Genomic DNA, 19,955 nt, shown 5'->3' on the forward strand with positions numbered 1-19,955 from the left:
ATATATATGCTGTCTGCAAGAAACCCACTTCAGACCTAGGGACACACTCAGATTGAAAGTGAGAGGATGAAAAAAGATATTCCATGCAAATGGAATTCGAAAGAAAGCTGGAGCAGAAATACTCATAGCAGATAAAATAGACTTTAAAATAAAGAATGTTACAAGAGACAAGGAAGGACACTGCATAATGATCAAGGGATCAATCCAAGAAGAAGATATAACAATTATAAATATATATGCATCCAACACAGGAGCACCTCAATACATAAGGCAACTGCTAACAGCTGTAAAAGAGGAAATCGACAGTAACACAATAATAGTAAACAGCTGTAAAAGAGGAAATCGACAGTAACACAATAACACCTCACTTATACCAATGGACAGATCATCCAAAATGAAAATAAATAAGGAAACAGAAGCTATAAATGACACAATAAACCAGATAGATTTACTTGATATTTATAGGACATTCCATCCAAAAACAGCAGATTACACTTTCTTCTCAAGTGTGCATGGAACATTCTCCAGGATAGATCACATCTTGGGTCATAAATCAAGCCTCAGTAAATTTTAAAAAGTTTAAATCATATCAAGCATCTTTTCTGACCACAATGCTATGAGATTAGAAATGAATTACAGGGGAAAAAATGTAAAAAACACAAACACTTGGAGGCTAAACACTACATTACTAAATAACCAAGAGATCACTGAAGAAATCAAAGAGGAAATTAAAAAATACCTAGAGACAAATGACAAAACACGACAATCCAAAACGTGTGGGATGCAGCAAAAGCCGTTCTAAGAGGGAAACAAGAAAAATCTCAAATAAACAATCTAACCTTACACCTAAAGGAACTAAAGAAAGAAGAACAAACAAAACCCGAAGTTAGCAGAAGGAAAGAAATCATAAAGATCAGAGCAGAAATAAATGAAATAGAAACAAAGAAAACAATAGCAAAGATCAATAAAACTAAAAGCTGGTTCTTTGAGAAGATAAACAAAATTGATAAAGCATTAGCCAGACTCATCAAGAAAAAGAGGGACAGGACTCAAATCAATAAAATTAGAAATGAAAAAGGAGAAGTTACAACAGACGCTGCAGAAATACAAAGCATCCTAAGAGACCACTACAAGCAACTCTATGCCAATAAAATCGACAACCTGGAAGAAATAGACAAATTCTTAGAAAGGTATAATCTTCCAAGACTGAACCAGGAAGAAACAGAAAATATGAACACTAATCACAAGTAATGAATTTGAAATCGTGATTAAAAATCTTTCAAGAGGGCTTCCCTGGTGGCGCAGTGGTTGAGAGTCCACCTGCCGATGCAGGGGACACTGGTTCGTGCCCCAGTCCGGGAAGATCCCACATGCTGCGGAGCGGCTGGGCCCGTGAGCCATGGCCGCTGGGCCTGCACATCCGGAGCCTGTGTTCCGCAACAGTAGAGGCCACAACAGTGAGAGGGCCACGTACCGCAAAATAACAAACAAACAAACAAACAAAATCTTCCAAGAAACAAAAGTCCAGGACCAGATGGCTTCACAGGTGAATTCTATCAAACTTTTAGAAAACAGCTAACACGCATCGTTCTCAAACTCTTCCAAAAAATTGCAGAGGAAGGAACACTCCCAAACTCATTCTATAAGGCCACCATCACCTGATACCAAAACCAGACAAATATACTACAAAAAAAGAAAATTACAGACCAATATCACTGATGAATATAGATGCAAAAATCCTCAACAAAATACTAGCAAACAGAATCCAACAACACATTAAAAGCATCATACACCATGATCAAGTGGGATTTATCCCAGGGATGCAAGGATTCTTCAATATATGCAAATCAATCAATGTGATAAACCATATTAACAAATTGAAGAATAAAAACCATATGATCATCTCAATAGATGAAGAAAAAGCTTTCAACAAAATTCAACACCCATTTATGATAAAAACTCTCCAGAAAGTGGGCATGGGGGAACCTACCTCAACATAATAAAGTCCATATACGACAAACCATAGCAAACATCATTCTCAATGGTGAAAAACTAAAAGCATTTCCTCTAAGATCAGGAACAAGATAAGGATGTCCACTCTCGCCACTATTATTCAACAGTTTTGGAAGTCCTAGCCACGGCAATCAGAGAAGAAAAAGAAATTAAAGGAGTACAAATTGGAAAAGAAGAAGTAAAACTGTCACTGTTTGCAGATGACATGATACTATATATCGAGAATCCTAAAGGTGCCACCAGAAAACTACTAGAGCTAATCAATGAATTTGGTAAAGCTGCAGGATACAAAATTAATGCACAGAAATCTCTTGCATTCCTATACACTAATGATGAAAAATCTGCAAGAGAAATTAAGGAAACACTCCCATTTACCACTGCAACAAAAAGAATAAAATACCTAGGAATAAACCTACCTAGGGAGACAAAAGACCTGTATGCAGAAAACTATAAGACACTGATGAAAGAAATTAAAGATGATACCAATAGATGGAGAGATATACCATGTTCTTGGATAGGAAGAATCAATATTGTGAAAATGACTGTACTACCCAAAGCAATCTACAGATTCAATGCAATCCCTATCAAATTACCAGTGGCATTTTTTACGGAACTAGAACAAAAAATCTTAAAATTTGAAGGGAGACACAAAAGACCCCGAATAGGCAAAGCAGTCTTGAGGGAAAAAAACGGAGCTGGAGGAATCAGACTCTCTGACTTCAGACTATACTATAAAGCTACAGTAATCAAGACAATATGGTACTGGCACAAAAACAGAAACATAGATCAATGGAACAAGATAGAAAACCCAGAGAGAAACCCACACACCTATGGTCAACTAATCTATGACTAAGGAGGCAAGGATATAAAATGGAGAAAAGACAGTCTCTTCGATAAGTGGTGCTGGGAAAACTAGACAGCTACATGTAAAAGAATGAAATTAGGGGCTTCCTTGGTGATGCAGTAGTTGAGAGTCCGCCTGCTGATGCAGGGGACACAGGTTCATGCCCCGGTCCAGGAAGACCCCACATGCCGTGGAGCAGCTAGGCCCGTGGCCATGGCTGCTGAGCCTGTGCATCTGGAGCCTGTGCTCTGCAACGGGAGAGGCCACAACAGTGAGAGGCCCGCGTACCACAAAAAAAAAAAAAAAAAAAAAAAAGAATGAAATTAGAACACTCCCTAACACCATACACAAAAATAAACTCAAAATGGATTAGAGATCTAAATGTAAGACTGGACACTATAAAACCCTTAGAGGAAAACATAGGAAGAACACTCTTTGACATAAATCACAGCAAGATCTTTTTTGATCCACCTCCTAGAGTAATGGAAATAAAAAGAAAAATAAACAAATGGGACCTAATGAAACTTCAAAGCTTTTGCACAGCAAAGGAGACTATAAACAAGACAAAAAGACAACTCTCAGAATGGGAAAAAATATTTGCAAACAAATCAGCGGACAAAGGATTAATCTCCAAAATATATAAACAGTTCATACAGCTCAATATTAAAAAAACAAACAACCCAATCCAAAAATGGGCAGAAGACCTAAATAGACATTTCTCCAAAGAAGACATACAGATGGCCAAGAAGCACATGAAAAGCTGCTCAACATCACTAATTATTAGAGAAATGCAAATTAAAACTACAATGAGGTATCACCTCACACCAGTTAGAATGGGCATCATTGGAAAATCTACAACCAACAAATGCTGGAAAGGGTGTGGAGAAAAGGGAACCCTCTTGCACTGTTGGTGGGAATGTAAACTGATACAGCCACTATGGAGAACAGTATGGAGGGTCCTTAAAAAACTAAAAATAGAATTACCATATGATCCAGCAATCCCACTACTGGGCATATACCCAGAGAAAACCATAATTCAAAAAGACAATTGCACCCCAATGTTCATTGCAGCACTATTTACAATAGCCAGGTCATGGAAGCAACCTAAATGCCCATCGACAGACGAATGGATTAAGAAGATGTTGTATATATATATACAATGGAATATTACTCAGTCATAAAAAGGAACGAAATTGGGTCATTTGCTGAGACATGGATGGATCTAGAGACTGTCATACAGAGTGAAGTAAGTCAGAAAGAGAAAAACAAATATCGTATATTAACGCATATATGTGGAATCTAGAAAAATGGTACAGATGAACCAGTTTGCAGGGCAGAAACAGAGACACAGATGTAGAGAACAAACGTATGGACACTAAGGGGGAAAGCGGCGGAGTGGTGGGGGTCATGGTGGGATGAATTGGGAGATTGGGATTGACATGTATACACTGATGTGTATTAAATTGATAACTAATAAGAACCTGCTGTATAAAAAAATTAAATTAAAAAAATTTTTTAAAATAGGGTCAATTAAGTTGATTGAATTAGTCCCAGCTAATTCTCTCCCTTTCTGCATCACCATCAAGTTTCTCAGCAGTTCAACCACATGGGCTGGGAGGATGGACAGAGAACACGTTCCCAGCCCCTCCTGCAGCCCACCTCTGCTCATGGTTACTCATTCACCTTGGGAGAAAAGAAAGGATTTATCCAGCAACACTCCAGGATGGAATGTCTTGAAGGCCATGTGCTGTCCTCTATTGTTTTCTGTCTTTCCTCCTGACCTAACTCCACTAGACTGTGGAGGATGAGACTGGAGAATGATGTTAAAGATACACCATTCATAATCAAAAACAGCAACCCAAGAAAAAATAACTGATTGTTAACTATGGCACCAGACACTGTACAAAGACTATAACATGAAAGATCTCATCTCATCCTCAAGATAGCCCCAATATGGAAATAGCGTCCAAGGTCACGCAGCTAGTAAGTGAAGGAGCCAGGGTCCAAACCCAGCTAGGTACCACACGGTACCTGCGTACATCTAACACGGTATCCAAGCTACATGCTTAGAGATAAATGCTTAAAAGATAGCAATGAGTGGAGAATATCAACCAACACATTGAGTTATTAATGTCTCAAATGCTTTAGGGATGTCAGGTTGGGGGCAGGGTTCTGTCTATACATGAACTGGGAAAGCCAACAACCAAACATCTGGAAATGACTTTTTCATCCTCAGAAAGGAGGTAATGTTGAGAGAAGTGTAGTGCCTTCATATGACCTCTTTAGGGTCATTAGCTATAAAGGAGGACCCCCAAGAATAACTAGAGGACAACAAAAATCCAATTCAATGAGCAATCACTGAGAGCCCACTGTGTGATGGTTCTAGGATTGGTCCTGGCGAGGGTTAAGTCACACTCCCTGAGTTCTAAGACCTAAAGATGTCCAGACACAGATATGAAACAGTTTGCTTCTAATGCAAAGTTCACTGTATGTGCCCAAAAAAATAGCACCGGTAACAGGATTACAGGAAGGAGGACAGTGGAGAGAGAGAAGCTTCACAAAGAACGTAGCACTTGATGAGGCCTCGATGAATGCATGAGGACAAGAAGAGAAAACAGGACCAGCCTGGGGTGATTAAGAAGCAGCACCACATGGGACTTCCCTGGCGGTCCGGTGGTTAGGACGCCGAGCTTCCATTGCAGGGGCCACGGGCTCGATCCCCGGTTGGGGAACTAAGATCCCGCAAGCCACATGGCATGTGCAAAAATTAAAAAAAGCAGCAGCAGCACCTCCACTTTCAGTATACCTAGGGGTCCAGTCAACCAAGAGTGAAGGGACTGTGTTGGCAGAATATCACAAGGAGGTAATTCTGGAAGAGCTTCAGTGGGCATCCTAGGATGGGGAAGTCCTGAATGATGAGAGGAGGAATGCTGACCTCTGTTAGAAGGCAGGGGTGTAGTACACAGAAGCCTGCCATGATGGTGATGACTCATCTGGGGATGGGGTGGAAGATGGATTGATAGGCCGTGAGCTTCATCACAGGGCTGCTGGAATGCACCGGCCAGCAGAAGAGATCATGAACTCAAGGTGGGAGGGGGGATGGCCAAGCACATTTGAAAATAACAAGAAGCAGAGCCCAGAGGATTTGGAGGGCAGTGAAATCATTCCGTGTGATACTATAATGGTGGACACATCATATACTTGTCAAAATCCAGAGTGTACAACACTATGAGTTAAATGAACCTCAATGTAAAGTGTGGACTTTGGGTGACAATGATGTGTCAGTACAGGTTCATTGACTGTAATGACATATGTACACTCCGATGCTGAAGTTGATAATGGGAGAGGGGAGGTAGGCAGGACATAGGATGTCTCTGTATTTTCCCTCAGTTTTGCTGTGAACCTAAAACTGCGCTCAAAAATCAAGTCTAGGGACTTCCCTGGTGGCGCAGTGGTTAAGAATCCGCCTGCCAATGCAACAGACTTGGGTTTGAGCCCTGGTCCAGGAAGATCCCACATGCCGCGTAACAGCTAAGCCCGTGCGCCACAACTACTAACCCTGTGCTCTAGAGCTCACGGGCCGCAACTACTGAGCCCACATGCCACAACTACTGAAGCCCGTGCGCCTAGAGCCCACGCTCCGTAACAAGAGAAGCCACCGCAATGAGAAGCCCGTGCACTGCAACGAAGAGTAGCCCCCTCTCGCAGCAACTAGAGGAAGCCCGCGCGCAGCAACGAAGACCCAACGCAGCCAAAAATAAATAAATAAATAAATACGAAATGGTAATTTAAAAATAAATAAATAAATAACAACCAAAACAAAAATCAAGTCTATTAGGGACTTCCCTGGTGGTCCAGTGGTTAGGACTCTGTGCTTCCACTGCAGGGGGCCCCAGTTCAATCCCTGGTCGGGGAACTAAGATCCCACAAGCTGTGCAGCCAAAAAAAAAAAAATCAAGTTTATTGAAAAAGATGTACGTAGCAAGAATAACTTGAAGACAGAGCATGATGGAAGAAAGGGAGTCAAGGATGACTCACCAGCCAGGTGACTGGAAGAAGGCTGGGGTCGTAGGCAATGGGGAAGTTGCAAAGGAGGTCTGTTTTTAGAGGTAAGAGAGAAAGAAGCTGAGTTCAGTTGGGAACAAGCTAGGATGATGATGGATATCCACATGGAACAGTCTTCAGGCACCTGGAGAACAGTTTGGGGCTGAGATAAGAAAAGGGTACAGGCATGCAAATTGGAGACAAAAGTCAGCATTAAATGTTCCCCTTTTAAACTGAGTGATAAATTCTCTTTCAAAAAGGAAATCACTGCAACACACTGGAAATAGTCTTCCCACCAAGCTCGCCACCTCTGTCACAAAGAACTGCCACTGGGGAGGCAAGTTCAATTACATGGGAAGACAGCAGCACCAGGGGTAGTGATCTACTGGTCAAATCAACTCTGCCCAACGTGACATCAGTCCAGATAGGAAGAACTGGCAAGTCATCTGAGGGGCCAGCAAGAAGGGAGATTTCACTTTTGAGCAAGAGTGTCCCCCTAACAGGAGTAGGAAGGGCACAGTGAATGCCAAAAAGCCTGGCTGCGAATTCTTATTCTGCCTCTTGCCCAGGGAAATTCTTTCATGTCTCTGTGCCTTAGCTTCCTCATCTGTAAAATGAGGATAAGAGCCTGCTTCATGGATCCACTGTAAAGATAGATCACATGAGCGAATGTGGAGGTACGCACCTGGAGCTCACTGTGTCAGCGACTGTCACTGCTCATTATTGTCTAGATTCTTCCAAGACCCTTGAAGGGGGAAATGCTGAGGTCTCTTCCTGATGATCACAGAGCACTGTGACTTTTTAAAAATGTCCCCTTCAAGTATCTGATTTGTCAGGTGGGACAGTAATATTTACAGGAGCAGAATATTTTAAATCTATATGCTATGAAACAGCCCACGCAGTGAAGCACACACCTTGGCCATTCCCCGCGGCACACACTTACCCAGGGGTGTCCAGTGCCTGGCCTTGACCCAAGAAGGCTGAGATAAGACATAGAGAAAGTCCTTTTAAAAGTGAGTAAAATGCCAAACTTATTATTCCTTAAACTATCTGCCCGAAGCACTGACTGCAATCCTAGGCATCTGACTCATATCTGTCCACAGACTCAGTTCGGCAAAGTTCTCAAAACAGAGGTCACATTTTTTCAAGGTTTCCCAACCGTCAGGGAAATGAGCTGGCTACAAAAAGCCAGCGACCAGTCTGTGCCTCCCTGTAAAAGGTTAAGTTGATTTCCTGGTGTAGGAATTTTCACGTGCAACTGGGCAGAAGGAGTCCCGATTTCTCGGGGTCTGATCACCCAGGGATAGCCCACAGAAAGGCTCCACGTCTCCTGCTCTGAGACACCAGAACCCAGGGCTGTGGGAACACCTGCATTCTCCTCAGCTGTCCCAAATGCCTCTCTACAGCAAACAGAGCCACTGTGTCAGTGAGAAAGGGGAGGATAATTATCAGTAATAGAAACCTCCTTCCTGTGTATTGTGTTTATAATTTCTAAGCAGCATAGTTTCCCTACGTACGATGCCCCCTGCTCTGTTCCGCACTTGGAACCATTTGGGTTTGTAAGTCTGAGAGGAACTGGGGAGCATCCACAGTCATCAAAATAAAGAGAAAAACCCTGGAGCTCATGGGAAAGGGAGGAGGGGGAGGGGCAGGGCTGAGAGACCGAGAAAGGGACCCAGGAGAAAGTGGAAGGTCAGGAGCCCCACAAGGTGATTGCTCCACTAGCTTAGCAAAGTCCTCTGAACCAGCAAAGCACGTGGTGGGGTGGATTTCTCCATCAACATGTCAGGGCTGTCACCAAGGTAAACCAGGAAGAACACGTGAGCCCTCCCCCAACACACAGCCCAGGGAATTAGCAGCAAACCTGGGAGGCCTTTGGAATTCCCTGGGCCATGGGCTCGTGGGTTCTCACCAAGGTTAATTGGTTCTCTAAGGAACAAGGACTGGCAGGCCCTCAGATGATACCTAGGTTAGAAGAGAATGTGTCTTTCTTCTCCAAAACTAAAGATAGTCTAATTTTACTATTTAACATCTAAGCACCAGAGGAATGCATTGAAAAGACTGAAGGGACATCCACCCCAGCTTGCTTGGTTCAGCAGGGACAGGCGCCCTACACTGATGACAGCCCTTTAAGGTTCTGGGCCCCCGAGGCTTGAGTTGCGTGAGTCCTTCCATGTTTTCTCTGATGCCCAGGGAACTTTGGCCAAATGCTGCAGGAGCCTCAGTGGAATCAGGGAAGCATAAAAAGGCCAAAAAAAAAAAAAAAAAAGATTTATTACCTTTGGTCATTGTTCTGTAAGGTTAAAATCATTTCAAAATTAGAAGTTTTTTTTTTTTGGCGGTACAAGGGCCTCTCACTGTTGTGGCCTCTCCTGTTGCGGAGCACAGGCTCCGGACGCGCAGGCTCAGCGGCCATGGCTCACGGGCCCAGCCGCTCTGCGGCATGTGGGATCTTCCTGGACCGGGGCGCGAACCCGTGTCCCCTGCATCGGCAGGCAGACTCTCAACCACTGCGCCACCAGGGAAGCCCCAAAATTTACAAGATTTTTAAAAATAGGAATTTACTGATGAAATCCTCCATACTACCAACCCCTTTCAATTCCACTGCCCAAACATAATCACTGTCTAAAGATTAGGGGCATATCCTTATAGACTATTTTTTCCCCCAAAAAATGAGATCATAATATACCTACGGCTCTGTACTTTGCTTTCATTACTTAATATATAATAGACATTCTCCATATCAGCTCATTTATAGCAATTTCCTCCTTTGTTCAAGGAGGCAAGTATTTCTGAGGGATAAAGTCCTAGAAGGGGAACTGATACATCAGAAAGTATGCAAAGTTTTAAGTGTTATAAATACTGCCAAAGTGCCTTTCCAAAAAGTTGTACCAATTTACACTCCCCAGAGAAGTATATGGTGACAATCTATTTTCCCATGCCCTCACTATGGTTGCTTTTTTCTTTCTTTTTTTTAAAAATTTTTAAAATTTATTTGGCTGAGCCAGATCTTAGTTGCAGCACACGGGATCTTCATTGCCACGTGCGGGATCTTTAGTTGTGGCATGCAGGATCTAGTTCCCTAACCAGGGATCGAACCCAGGCCCCTGCACTGGAAGCGCGGAGTCTTAACTTCTGCGCCACCAGGGAAGTCCCACCATGGCTGCTTTTAATCCACACTTACCTGATATTAATGAGGTTTAGGACTAAACCTTTGTAATAAGACTAAATATTAGTCCTATTTAGTCACTGGGGCATCAAGCTTTGACTAAGAGGTGGCCTGGCTTCCCAGTGATTCACACCCTACCCTTAATCTCAGACTTACTGGAATTTTGCTTGAATTTACAAATCTCTCAGCAAAAACTTTCCAACACTACAATTCTACCAAGAGGCCTAAACGGCCTCCTTGTGCCTCAACCAATGCATGTTCTGACTCTTTCCAAGTCTTTTCCCCAAATTTTATCCTCTTGGCTTGTATTCTTCAGCATTGTAGATTCCCATCCTAAATCACTGTAGAGTGGTTCAGCTAACAAGATGGCATGCCAAGGATGATATATTTTGATAGCACTTCCAGGAAGCTTTGCTGGTCTCTCCCACAGTGGGGAAGCCTAGTGGGAGAGTTGGGCGTCTTTTGGCATTTCGTAATTTATTCACCTGGCACCACTCATTCCAAAAGGAGGTATTGGGGTGTGATGGAAAGAATATGAGACTGGAAGTCAGGAGACCTGAGTTTTAGTCCCCTTCCTACTTCTAATTAGCTGCATAGTTCAGATTAAACTATGCTGCCTCTCCACTGGGCCTCGGCTGCCTCATTTCTAAAACGAGATTATTGGACTAGAATAGTCATTACTAACCTTGCCTTCTACCATGGGTGACCCTTTAAGAATCTAAAGTAAGTTGTGCATTCTCACCCCCAGAATAATATACTCTTGCACAAGAGTATGAAATCATACATTTTCAGGGAGTTCACAGACTCCCTAAAGCCTATCTCTGTATTCCCAGGGTCAAGATCACTGAGACCTAAGCTTTTTAAAAATAACAGAGAATACAACAGAAATGTATGCAGAATCACAAAACCTTAAGTGAAGTTGAATCATTTCCAGAACTAAAAGCATCTCCTCCGCAGAGACTGGGAGGAGGAAGTGGTTACTTAGGGAAAAATAAATGAAAATGCCAATTAAGAGCTGCCCTTGATTGAGGTCTGGCTAAGCCCTTTACCTACATTCACAGAGGAGTGGCTGAGGGAGAGTACCCATTCCAGAGCCAGGCTGCCTCATTCAAATCATGGCTCCATCATTTACTAATTGACTTAGGCTCTGTGCCTGTTCCTTCTTCTGTTATTAAAAAAAAAAAAAAAAAGAAAAAAGGAAAGAAAGAAAAGAAAAAAGGAGGCGAGGATTAAAACAATACCTATCTGAAGGATTGTTAATATACATATGGTATTTTAAACCAGGCCTGGCACACACTAAGCCCTAAATAACTATTCCATATTATAGAAATCTGGGACACATTTGCTGGGTGGTTAAGATTGTGAGCTGAAGAGTTTAGGAAAGCCATAGATATCTTGATAACTCATTTTCTCCCAGATGTAAACAGAATCTGCTTCAGAAGTTTGTTGTAAGGATTCAAATGTATAGACACCAAGGGGGGAGAGTGGTGGGGGTGGGGGGGATGAATTGGGAGATTGGGATTGACATGTATACACTAATATGTATAAAATAGATAACTAATAAGAACCTGCTGTATAAAAAAATAAATAAATTTCAAACATTTACAAAAAAAAAAAAAGAAGTTTGTTGTAAGGATTAATGAGCCTGCCACATAAAAACTCTTTTCACAATGCCTAGCACATAATCAGTGCTCATTAAATGTCAACTAATGTTATGAACAATTCTGGGAGGCAAGGATTATCAGTTCTTTTTTTTTTTTATCTCTGAATAAAGGATAAATCAGACTTTGAGAGTTAAGTGCCCTGCTGACAGTACCTCAGTTAGCAAATGATTATCCCAGATTTCAACACTAATGAGTCTGAAACCAGAAGCTGTAACCACTACCACATATAACCTCTTAGTTTGAACAGGGCTTAGAGAACATAAAAGCTGATTCATACCTACTAGATTCTAAGAGAAAAAAAAAAAGATGTTGGTGATAACAGTTCAAAATGCGGGGTATTCTCCGTGGAGGTCAACCATGACTTTGGCCAAAAGCCCTCCTTTGCCACTCTTAGAAATGGAAGACTGCAAAGGCTGGACCCTGGTCTCAGTCAATTCTAAACCCCTCGCAAGTGGTTCTTAAACCACAGCCCTGACACCAAGAGGAAAAAGAAGCCATTTCCCATAAGAGCTGAACTAACAAACTGAGCTCTCTAAAATGAAAGTAGAGACCCTAAGGCTGAGACTAGCTATTATTAAGAATGTTCCAAGGCAGGGTGGGAGGGAGACGCAAGAGGGAGGAGATATGGGGATATATGTATACGTATAGCTGATTCACTTTGTTATAAAGCAGAAACTAACACACCATTGTAAAGCAATTATACTCCAATAAAGATGTTTAAAAAAAAAGAAAAAAGAATGCTCCAAAAATCAAGTAGAAATGCTGCAGTAGAACACAACATTAGTCTTTAAACAACAAACTTCTATGTGGGAAAGAATGAAGGTGTTTATTTCTATGTTTGGATACCAAGATCCGGGAGGCCTTCCCTTAAGTAAAACAAGAGGAAGTTACCACAGTCCAGTATGGTGGGGGGAGAAGCAGAATGCCAGTCAGTCAAGAGACATCTGGTGAGAAGCAGTGTCACCTGAGCAAGAAGTCCCCACTCTCAACACCAATTTCCTCCCTAGTGCAATAGTCACCTTGGAAATGAGAATAAAATAGACCGACAGGCGAAACAGGGTGATCCAGTGAAATACAGGTCAGTGCTAATCACCTTACTTCACATCTTATATATATTTACTTCTGGATGTATTTTATTATGTATCTTTATTCAAAACAGTCCCATTAGGCAACCTTAAATCTCCCATGCCTTAAAAAAAAAAAAAAGCCTTAGGACTAGGCATCACTGGAAGGGATGGTAGAAGCAGGAGAAGCACCTCACTCACCTCCATTCTCAGACTGAGGCACCCCAGCTGAGTTTGGTCCAAGGATGCAGCAGCCAGTTCTCCCCAGTGGCTTCACTCACCCAGCCCACTCCCAGGGGAGAAAAGGTTGTTTATGTATTCCAAGCCTACACCCACCTCAGGTCCCCGGGGTGGGGAGAACGCTGGAGTCAGAAGTCCGCCAGAATCTAGGCCTGTTTCTTCTCCCACCCGGCTGAACAGCTGAACGACTCTCCTCCCTGAGGCCTTAGTTTCCCATCCCTCAAATGAAAGGTTTGAAGATCACATGAAAGCCTCCTTCCTGCTTTCTAATTCCAATATTCTTACACGTAAACGTGCCTTGCAGAAATAGAAGCTCTTCCTTTCAAGCAGGACGTGTGGCTCTACGTCCCCGTGACCATTCCCCTCAATCACCCGCAGACCGTCTTACAGAAGTATAATGCATCAGAGAACAAACGTATGGACACCAAGGGGGGAAAGCGGCGGGGTGGGGGGGTGGGATGAACTGGGAGATTTTGATTGACGTATATACAGTAATATGTATAAAATAGATAATGAACAAGAATCTGCTGTATAAAAATTAATTAAATTAAATTTTTTAAAAAAAGAAGTATGATGCATCAGAACTGAAAAACAGGCTGTTGCTTTCCCGTGGCACCAGACCTAGTAATCAGTCAACGTGGATTTTCTCTCGGGCCTTTTCCCGCAATCCCACAATCCCACGAAAACCCTCTGCGTACCCCTCCCAATTTCTAAACTCAAAGCTACCCTTTCGTGAATTAAAAAATAACCCACCCACAACCCGGCCTGGTGTAAGGTGCCTCAGCACTTTTCCTAGCATCCAGGATTCCACCTCTGCCCCACCCTCTCCCCGGGGTGTCTTTTTAGCCGGATCGATCCGATCCTTGCCCTCCCCTGGCAAACAGGCAGACCAATTTCTCCTCCCCGGCAGGAAAGAAGGCAGCGCCCGGCTCCAATCCCAGGAGACCCAAACCTCTTCCCAGCCCCCAGGGAGTGGCACCTGGTCGCAGCAGGAAGGGCCCCACGCCTCGGGAAAGGAAAGGAAAGGGCGGCCGGCTCGCTCCCAGCAGCGATCCTCCCCCCGGCGGCGCAGGGGAGGCCTCCTTAGCAGGTCTCCTGTCACTTACGGGCTGCACCTCCGGGCAGAGCCTGGCACAGCAGGACCGGCGGGCGGGCGGACGGCGGAGTTTGCTGACTCAAAGGCGCGTCGGAGGCGGCGGCGAGCGCACAAGAGCGCAGCCCCGCGCTCCCAGCGAACGTAGCGGCCCCGCGCCCGCGCCCGCGCTCCGCGCCCGCCTCCCGCTTCCCTGGCCACCGCACCGCCCAGCCCAGGTGCTGCCGGGCGCCGGCCCGCCCCGCCCCCTGCCGCGGACCTGGAGGCGGCCCCTCGGCCCCAGGGGCTAGGGAGAGCCGAGCGGCCGCCGGGGGGCGCAGCGCGCTCGGAGCCCGCTTCCCCTTCCCGCGTCCGCGAAACGGGGCTGCGGAGGAGGCACCAGTGTTTGGCCTCAAGCTGAGGCTGAAGGGGTGCGAGTCGCGCCCTTGGAATCGCCACTGGAAAGCCACCTTCAGCTTGCTAACCCCGCCCCGCCCCCTTAGATAAGGGGAGGATTGATGAATGAGGAAGAGGGATGGTAGATAACGGTAGACTGTCAATGATAGAATGTAGGTGGTGGGCGTATGGATGTTTACTGAAAAATTCTTTCAACTTTTCAGTATGTTTGAAATTTTTCACAAGGAAACTTTGGGGGGAAAGAAAAGAGGTCTGGCAAGGAACCTGAATCAGTAAACCATTTTCCAGGTGGCACCTTGGGCTGCATCTGACCCACCTGTTTGCATGGAAAACCGCAATAATCACTTAAACCGCTAATGGGTGACTACATGGCAGAATAATGTAGTGTTTTAAAAAAAAAATTCCACTGAGTACATTTTAAAGATTTTATTGGCTTTATTCAGTGATTCGTGATAGGGCAGCATCCAATCCAGCAGATAGGAGGGAGCTCTAAGGAGCTGTACAAAATGAAAGACTTTTACAGACATAAGGAGGCAAGACAAGGAAGTTATCACAGCAAAAAGCAGACTGGTCATGGCAAGGTCATGTCGTTTCTCTAGGAAAAGACAGGGGTCTATCAAGGAGATTCACCTTGCCAGTGCTGACCAGGGAATTGCAGATTGACTGCATTCCCTTACTGGGAGAGGCTGAAACTACTATTAAGTTAGGTACTAAGTTCCGATTCGGTGATGTCTCCGCATAAGTGCTTAGCATAAGTGACTCAATTTGGGGCCTACTGTCTCTTTTTTTAACAGGAGCCTAACATTTCATTATTTAAGCATGAATTTTCCCATTAGACACAGCCAGCTCTGATGACCATTCAGGGCCATTACAGGCCCACCTGAAAATGTACACGTCTATCCTCCATACCCCAACTGGCTTAACAACAAAACTTCTAAATCTACAACGTTGTGTCTTAATATCTTGGATCCTGACATTGCATCGCTGAATCTTGAATCACCTGTGTTTAATTTCCTAAAATTGCACCCCAGTTATAACACACAAGTGACTGTAAACATGATCACTTCTGAAAATCGAATTAAAGTGTATTTTTCAAATTCTTTTCCCTATGCTCCACAAAGAAAAGCATTGACTGGAAAACAAAATGCAATATGTGTCTAAGATCCTAAGAGCTTCTGCAAAATTAAAATCTTTCTGGATTACTATCATCAAGAGCACACCCTTACAAATGTGGGCAGAGCAGCAAAAAAAAAACCTTTAGAGAGCCTATAGGAGGTCGTTTAAGTATCTGTTAGAATTATGGCCCTAAAAGAAAGGAAGAATATGAAAAGAATTCAGAATAGAATGACGCAATGGATTTTAATCCACTCCATCAGGGTAGCTGCTAGATGGTGTTTCTAGTTTAAGAATTGTACTGTGCAACCTGAATCCAGGAGACTGAGCTAAGTGACCACCAATTTTTTTAGATTGTGACTTTTTGTTATACCATCAGTGGGCAGGTAAAAAACTGGGACTCTCTTGTGCTTAAGAAATCCTAGCATGCTAATAAAACCACCATAAAATTGCTTTTAAGAAGAAATTCCCTTACCTGCCCCAATCCTGCCTCTGCAGTAGCTCCTAGGGTCAGGTTAACTGATTCAAACCCCAGCTTTACTACCTCTCACTATGTGATCCTGGGGAAATAACTCTATGGGCCTCATTTTATCATCTGAAAAGGGGAGATAATAATAATAATAATAGATTATAATAAAGGGGAGATGATAATAATGATGATAATAGAACCACCCTCATAGGGCTGTTGTGAGGGTTGAGTGAAATAATCCGGTAAAGCTCCTGAACTGTGCTAGATACATTGTAAGTGCTCGATAAATTTTATTTATTATTATTGAAACCAAGCGGGGCCCTATGGGGCTCCCAGGCATGGAGGCCTTTTTGTCCCCCATTTCTTGTAGGCAAGACTCCAGCCTCCTTGATCTTCCCTGAGGTCCAAAGGGCAGATTCAACAGTTGCAAATCAAGGGAGGAGCAGCCAGGAAACCACCTGAGACAAGATTAAAGGGACCAGAGAAGCTCATCAAGATTAGGAGACTGGGGGCTTCCCTGGTGGCACAGTGCTTAAGAATCCACCTGTCAATGCAGGAGACATGGGTTCGAGCCCTAGTCCCCTGGTTCGGGAAGATCCCACATACCGTGGCGCAACTAAGCCTGTGTGCCACAACTACTGAAGCCCGCACCCCTAGAGCCCGTGCTCCACAACAAGAGAAGCCACCACAATGAGAAGTCCACACACTGCATGGAAGAGTAGCCACCGCTCGCTGCAACTAGAGAAAGCCCGCACACAGCAACAAAGACCCAATGCAGCCAAAAATAATTAATTAATTAATTTTAAAAAAAGATTAGGAGACCACCTGAGACCCTGCACACCCCCTAATCTTGTTAGCAACCTCACCCTTTTGAAACTCTGCAGAAGAAAGAAGAATGCAGGACTGTTACTGCCTTGATCCTTATCCCATACCCCTGACCACAAGCCCTGACTATAAAACCTCTCCCTATTCCCCAGGGAGGAGAGCACAGTTCTTGACATGCCAGCCTGCTGGGTTCCCCTCTTTGCCTGGCAAAGAATGAAGCCACCCTTTCTTTCTCCTCCAAAACTCTGTCTCCATATCTCATTTCTGCATCTGTGTACAGGGAGCCAAGATTCTGACAGCATTATAATGCTGTTATTATAACATGATCCTCTTCTTGAATCTCTTCCATCTTCAGGTAAAGTGCCCTTAGTTAGACCTATTAGGGAAAGCCAGCTTTGTGCCCTGCCTCTAACTCAGGAGTCAATAAAAAGACACTGAGTTCTTCGTCCATCTCCTGGGAAGACTGCAAAATCCACAGACAATAAAAATGGAAGCTGCCTGAATTTGGTGTTCAGAAGTTATAATTAACTGATACTATACTATCTAAAACTCTATCTTTAAATTTACATAAATTGTCCCGCCTTCTTGAGAAACACTGTCATGGTACATACGCATACTGTACAAAAGATGGTTTTATCGTCAAACAACTAATGATGGGATGGGAGCAAAAATTTTAAACAAATAATTTGGATTTTGATTTCTCATTTTACATCATAATCTTTTTCCAATAGTATGAAGGCATATAGATTAATGTGAATAAAAATAATCACTAGACTATTGTTGATGAAAAATTAATCAGTCAATGTAAGAAAGAAATGGAAAATTTTATTCATGCCAAATTGAGGATTATAACCCAGGAACAGCCTCTCAGAAAGCTCAGAGAACTGTTCTGCCCGTTAGAGGTCAAAGCACTGTTATATAGGTTTTTGAGACAGAGGGCTGTATATTAAATGACATAGTTTTCACCATCTGGATCTGCAGGTACACAGTGGTGGGTCACTGTGACTCCTTACGAAATCAAGAAGGAATGTTATCTTTAAGGAGTTGTCTTGTTGGTACTAGGAGAATGTTGTTCTTTATGGTTGAGCAGGCATTTCTGCTGGTGGGTAGGTCTGGTAGATGCATAATGCAGATACACAATGCACAGTAGAGCAGGGAGAGGAGGCCAAGGGGCAGACAAAGATTTTTATGTTTAAATTTTCCTTGACTTACCTTAGAATATGAATGTTATGCATGTCGTCATATGCTTCCTCTCCTGCTCCAACAATCCCATATTACTGTCCACTGCCCATAAATCTACTTCAAGGAATTTCCTCTTGGTTGCTGTGATGGAGGCAAACTGGGAGAAAAACTTTGTCTCTTTCCTCTCGTGTGAACTTCAGCCCTGACCTTGCCCAGATGTTCTCCCACATTGCTCTCCAGTGCGTGAGACACACCACCCCAATCAAGTCTGCCTATTGCTATGTCACTGCGCAGGAGAAGACATTTAGCTCTTTCCTCAAGGCAAGGCAGCTTTGAGGAGCGTTTCAGGGACTCAGACAACCTGACAACTTCAGAATGGTTTCCTGCCAGCTATGGTTTCCCTTCCTACTCTGGCTGGCACTGGCTCTACTCTACCAGCCTCCCAGCAGCAGCTGGTCTCTGTCTCCATGGCAACAGACAGGCCTGAAGGAGCACACTCTCCAGCTTCCCTCCACAGGACAAAATTAGGGTGCCCACAAGTAGTTCATTAACGAAACAAACACAGTGGATTAAGAGAAAATGGGAGAAAGAAAGGAGCAACTGAACAATGATCTGAACAATGAACAAAATAAAAGAATAAAAAGAATAAAATGAACATATGGACCTAGAGATTACCATACTAAGTGAAGTAAGTCAGAGAAAGACAAATACCATATGATATCAGTATATGTGAAATCTAAACAAATGGTACAAATAAGCTTTTTTACAAAACAGAAACAGATTCACAGACATAGGAAACAAATTTATGGTTGCCAAAGGGGAAAGTCGGGGGAGGGGTAAATTAGGAGTTTGGGATTAGCAGATACAAACTACTATATATAAAATAGATAAACATCAAGGACCTACTGTATAACACAAAGAACTATATTCAATATCTTGTAATAACCTATAATGGAAAAGAATCTGAAAAAGAATATATATATCTGAGTTGCTTTGCTATACACCAGAAACTAACACAACATTGTAAGTCAACTATATTTCAATTTTAAAAAGTTAACAAAAGCAAGAGAAAATATGTAAGGATGGAAAGAAGCAGTGGAAAATGGCAGGTTATAAAAGGTGACATACCATATGTCACCTTTATATGTTAACCTTTCATTTTTGTTTTCTTAGAGAAGGCACATATAGTAAGTACAAAGTGGTAACCATAATCTCATTTTTTCAGCATATGACCCATTTCTCTATTTTGTTTATGAAAATAAATCAGACTCTAAACCCTACTGCACTGGATTAGTGGGAAAGTCAATCTTAGGCGTTACTAAAGGCCTCTTAATGCCTTCCCCACAATCCAATTCCTGCTTCCGTGCCCTGCTAAAAAAGGAGCCAGAGATTTTACTCAGAGCTAAATATATGAGGAAGTTTCAGATCTCTAGTCTCCACTGGTTCTCACTGAGATACCCATTGTCCAAAGTCTCATGGTCCTTTTATGTTATTTTTGTGCCATGGAATTTGATGAAGCTGCACGGAAAAAAAAACACTGAATGTTCTAAGGATGTTAAAAGAGACAAACAAATGAGCAATTCCATTAAAGAAAAAAGAAATTATAAATCCATAATAGGCAGAAGAAAAACAAGAATAATTGGATATAAAAAATTGCCAGCTGAAACTCTGAGGAAAACTGTAGTTAATGAAATTTAGAAGCCAATGCATGAGATAAACTCTAGGCTGGACACAGGTGAAGAAAGAATTATTAAACTGGAAAACATAACTGCAGCATTTGCCCAGAATGTATCACAGAGACAGTTAAGAGATGTGGATAATAACACTGAGAGAATCCAA

The 19,955-nt window shown here is 43.0% G+C and overlaps 1 protein-coding gene across 4 annotated transcripts in view; it reads right to left on the reverse strand.

Moving 5' to 3' along the window:
• Positions 1-14,359, reverse strand: part of SNX10 (sorting nexin 10) — a 74,119-nt gene extending 59,760 nt beyond the window's left edge. The window contains exon 1 of one of the 4 annotated variants that reach the window (XM_030857387.2): positions 14,145-14,359. The gene's annotated coding sequence lies outside the window, so the exon portion shown is untranslated. The other 3 variants (XM_030857388.3, XM_060305482.2, XM_060305483.2) reach the window with 3 other exon arrangements.
• Positions 14,360-19,955: the final 5,596 nt, after the last annotated feature.

The sequence above is a fragment of the Globicephala melas genome, chromosome 9 (genome assembly GCF_963455315.2).
Source record: "Globicephala melas chromosome 9, mGloMel1.2, whole genome shotgun sequence".
Taxonomy (NCBI): domain Eukaryota; kingdom Metazoa; phylum Chordata; class Mammalia; order Artiodactyla; family Delphinidae; genus Globicephala; species Globicephala melas.